Here is a 5,538-nt window from a genome sequence, read left to right as displayed (position 1 = left end):
CATCGGTGTTACTATTCACTGACAATAATGTTCATTAGTGTTACTATTCACTCGACGATTACTGTTCATCATGAGTACTGGTCATGGGTACTGTTCATCACGGCTACTGTTCACGGTTACTGTTCATCGCTATTCATCGGTACCATTAACGTATACTGTTCATTGCCATCATTTTCAATTTTGGGGTATGCCTTTTTTGCTTATTTCTGAATTTGGTTTGGTTTGATTTGTTCGTTTGTCGGTTTTGAGGGTTTCGTCTTCGTCTAGCTTTGTTGATTTCAAGATCTTGATTGTTTTTTGCTGCTACTCGTATTTACTATTTGACTGATATTGAAATATGTCCCGAAGAGATGATTCTCTTTAGTACATTAGTATTCAACTTGATGGCAAAAACTATGCCTATTGGAGTTATGCTATGAAAAATTTCTTGCGGGGCAAGACTATGTGGGGGATTGTTACAGGTGATAAGAAGAAACCAACAAACGAGAAGGCTGTTAATTATGCAACCTTACTGGATTCATGGGAGACTTATAACTCTATGATCATTACTTGGATTAATAATTTTGTCATCCGGTCTATTGGTACTTAGTTGGCAAAGTATGACACAACAAAGGAGGTTTGGGATCACTTTGCTAGGTTGTATACCCAATCTAACTTTGCAAAGCATTATTAGTTAGAGTTTGATATTCGAGCCCTCCAATAGAACAATCTCAGTTTTCAGGAATTTTATGTAGCTATGTCGGATTTGTGGGATAGGTTAGCTCTTACAGAACCTGATGTGTTGAAGGATTTTAAGCCTTATATTGATAGAAGGGAAGAGAAAAGTTTGGTTCAGTTCTTAATGGCATTACGTTCAGATTTTGAAGGTCTACGTGGATCAATATTTCATCGTACACCTCTTCCCACTGTTGATTCAGTTGTTCACGAGTTGATTACGGAAGAAACTCGTATCAAGTCCCATGCTGATAAAGCTCCCAAGACAGCCACTCCTGCTGTCTTTTTTGTTTTACAACGACCCCAATCTTCAAACAAAAATCGTTCCATAGTTGCATTTGATGAGTGTGCTTTCTGTAAGAAGAAGAACCATTGGAAGGCAAATTGTCCTTTGATGACAAGCGAGGGAAATCAGCAGCAACAACAAACAAGATCACCAACACACTCTCAGTCTTTACAGCAGAACAAGTCATCTGGACAGTTACATCCCTCTTTTTCATCTTTTAGGCCACCACAGTACGCTGCTGCTACACCTTCAGTTGAGAATGAAACAGATTTCACACCACCATCAGCCTTGGATCCACGGATTGTTGAGTAGTTCGGACAGTTCTTAGCTACCAATCCAACTGCCATGTCAGCTTTCATGTCTCATTTAGGTCTGTCTTCATCCAACACGTCAAGTATTCCTTCATCCTTGTGGATATTGGATTCTGGTGAATCTCATCCCATGTCACCATATTTTTCATATTTTGTTTCATTATCTTCTCGTACACCTGTCTCTGTTATGTCTGCTAGTGCTACACCCATGTCAGTAGAGGGTGTTGGTTCTATTGTCACTCCTTATATATCTTTAACAAATGTGTGTTACATTCCTACACTTGCTTTGAATATTGCATCGGTCAGTCAGTTGTGTAAATCTGGTTATTGGCTCTTCTTTTCTGATTCATTCTGCTGTGTACATGACATTCGGTCTTGAAGGGTGGTTGGGATAGGCCGTAGACTTGGGGAGCTTTATGTCTTGGAGCAACTACATGTTGCTGATGTTGCTGCATCTAGTGTCGATTTGTCGTCTTTTCGTTTAAACCCTTCATCGTCTCCTTTTTATCTTTAGCATTCTCGTTTGGGACATGTTTCAGCGTCTCGTTTACAGTTTTTGGTTTCCACTGGTGTGTTAAGCTCTTTGAAATTTGATGATATTTCTGATTGTTGTGGTTGTAAACTAGGAAATTTTTTTGCTTTACCGTTTAATAAAAGTGTCACTCGTTCCGTTGCTCCTTTTGATATTGTGCATTCTGATGTGTGGGGTCCCTCTCCGATAACCTCCAAGTCAGGAGCTAACTATTTTGTTTCATTCATTGATGATTACACTTGTAATACTTAGGTTTATTTTATGAAGCGTAGGTCTGACTTTTTCACCATATATAGTGAATTCAGAGCTATTGTCAAGACTCAACACTCTGCTATCATAAAATGTTTTCGGTGTGATCTGGGAGGAGAATTTACCTCCAATGATTTTAAAAAATTATTGGCATCTGATGGCACTATACATCAATCATCTTGTACAGACACTCCTCAGCAGAATGGTGTTGGAGAAAGAAAACATCGATATCTCCTAGAAACTGCTAGATCCTTACTACTCTCTGCTCAAGTTCCCATTATGTTTTAGGGAGAAGTTGTTCATATCGCTACTTATGTTATTAATCGGATTCCTACTGCGTACACTTCGGGGAAGTATCCTTATAAAATGTTCTTTGGACAACTCCCAGATTATTCTTCATTACGAGTGTTTGGGTGTACATGTTTTGTCTTAAAGCCTCATGTAGAGAGAGATAAGTTGTCTTCAAAATCAGCTCTTTGTGTTTTTCTGGGATATGGTATTGGTTAGAAAGGTTATCGGTGCTATGATCCTTCAAATCAAAAACTGTATGTATCTCGCAATGTCACCTTTTTGGAGCATATACCATTCTATAGCATTCCTGTTCAGTCACATGATGCAACCCGAGAGGAGCTTCGTACTATTGATCCATTTAGCATTGAAATTGATGATCCACCACATGTTACTGATCCACCACTTGCTGCTGATTCACCATATGTGGTTGATCCAGCAGCTGTCTTTGATCCTCTGCCTGCAAATCATCAAGACCCCCCCTCTATCGAGACCTTATCGTAACAAGAAATCCACAAAGCTTCCTGAATTTGTCTATTCCTCTTACTTACCGGATTTTGCCTCTTTTATTGCTAATGTACATCGTCTCTCTGAGCCAACATCCTATAAAGAGGCCATTTATGATCCCCTTTGGCAGACCACTATGGCTGAGGAACTTGCAGCTCTTTATCAGACTCATACATGGGATCTGGTTCTGCTTCCACCTGGAAAACACACGATTGGTTGTCATTGGGTTTATAAAATCAAAACAAAGTCTGATGGATCCGTTGAGCGTTATAAATCCAATCTTGTTGCGAAAGGGTACGCGCAAAAGTATGGTATAGATTATGAGGAGACGTTTGCTCCTGTTGCAAAAATGACGACTGTTCGCACCTTGATTGCAATTTCTTCCATTCGCCAATGGAAGATTTATCAAATGGATGTTAAGAATGCTTTCTTGAATGGTGATCTTCATGAAGAAGTATACATGTCTCCTCCCCCTGGTATTGCTCACTGACCAGGTGAAGTTTGTCGACTTCGGAAGGCTCTATATGGCCTCAAACAAGCCCCTCGTGCTTGGTTTGAGAAATTTTCTATGGTGATTTCTTCTCTTGGTTTTCAACCAAGTAACCATGATTTGGCTCTATTTATTCGATGTATGAATGCAGGTCGGATTATTCTTTCCTTATACGTCGATGACATGATTATTACTGGTGATGATCATGATGGTATAGTCTTTAAAGCATGATTTGACTCATCGCTTTGCTATGAAAGACTTGGGATTACTTCATTATTTCTTGGGGATTGAAGTTGCTCAATCTCCAAAGGGATATCTTTTATCTCAAACGAAGTATATTTCAGATTTGTTTGAATGTGCACGACTCACGGATAATCGAACAGTTGATACACCTATAGAGAGTAATTCAAAGTACTCTCCAACTGATGGTGTCCCATTATCAGATCCAAGTCTTTATCATACCATTGATGGGAATTTGGTTTACCTGACTGTCACTAGAACGGATATTGCTCATGTAGTTCATGTGGTTAGCAAGTTTGTCACTGCTCCTACTACTGTTCTTTGGGGAGTTGTTCTTCATATTTTGAGATATTTACGTGGTACTCAGTTCCGCACTCTTATGTTTCCTTCTTCATCCTCTCTTGATTTGCATGTCTATAGTGATGCAAATTGGGATAGTGATATTTATGATTGTATGTCCACTATTGGGTATTGTGTTTTCGTTGGAGATTCATTGATATCATGGAAAAGCAAGAAACAAGATGTTGTTTCTCGATCTTCTACAGAATCGAAGTATCGAGCCATGGCTATCGCCACTTGTGAGATTGTTTAGTAGAGATGGCTTCTTGCAGATATGGGTGTTCACATCTCTTAGTCTACCCCTTTGTATTGTGATAACGAGAGTGCGATAATGATTGCCAAGAATTCAGTGTTTCATGAGTGCACAAAGCACATTGAGATTGACTGTCATTTCACACGTCATCATCTCCAGAAGGGCACTACGTCCCTTCCTTATGTTCATTCCTCTTTGCAGATTGTTGATATTCTTACGAAGCCGTTGACTGCTCCTCGATTCCATTTTCTGTCTGACAAACTCTCAATGCTTATTGTTGTTGCATTGTGAGTTTGAAGGGGGATGTTAGCCTAATATTATTTTTGGCTTTATATTGTATTGGGTTTTATGATTGGGCCTTTTCGCTAGGAAACCCTAATTAGCTTGTCTATATATTATGTATTTCCTTTTCATTGTATTTGTACTTCTCTTTGATAATAATATGAAACCCTAGCCCTTATATGTATTTCACTTGTTAGTTTACAGATCTATGGAAAGGGTAGTGAGAAAAGCAAAAAGATATTGGGATTGGTGACTAAGACTCTTGAAGATTTGTTTAACCATTACAAGGGCAAAGTGGAAAAAATGAATGTACAAAACACACATGATAATCTTGTTGGTGAGAATTTAAGTAGATTTGGTGAGATGGATATTGATTTGGAGCTAGAATTTGACAAATTTGATCATGGGGGTCAAGATATTAAGAGTGAAGTGGAGATTTATCTAGCGGATGGAACAGAAAAAAAGGACAACAAGTTTGATCTTTTGGGATGGTGGAAAGTGAATTCAATAAAATTCCTATATTGGCTACGTTAGCCAGGCATGTTTTGGCTATGCCGATATTGATAGTTGCATCAGAGTCGACCTTTAGTATATGTGGCAGAGTTATTGATAAGTATAGGAGTTCACTTAACACCGACACCACAAAAGTTTTAATTTGTGCACGAGATTGGATAAGGTGTTCATTGGTAGATCTTGAGCTTGGTTGTGCTATGAAGAGTAAAGAAATTGATGAATTCAATGAGCAGACGACGGGTTTAAAAATTGATAAGGTTTTTTTTCTTCATATTTTATGATTTCATATTATGATTATAATTACTAGTGATTTATATACGAATAATCTAAGATTTATATTTATTTATGTAGATTGAAAACAAGAACAAATCTTCCAATGATCAATGAGATTATGATTAATGGTGGTTTAGTTTATATGTTTTATTGTTGGTGATAAAAACATGTTTATGCTTTTTGATGAAGTTTGAACTTTGACGGATATTTTGACGGAGATTATGTTGTATGAAGTTTAAACCATGATGTTGATGACTTAAT

Source organism: Lactuca saligna, chromosome 8 (genome assembly GCF_052625555.1).
Source record: "Lactuca saligna cultivar CGN05327 chromosome 8, ASM5262555v1, whole genome shotgun sequence".
NCBI classification, from domain to species: Eukaryota; Viridiplantae; Streptophyta; class Magnoliopsida; order Asterales; family Asteraceae; genus Lactuca; species Lactuca saligna.
The sequence above is the reverse complement of the archived record's forward strand: the minus strand, read 5'-3'. Positions refer to the sequence as shown.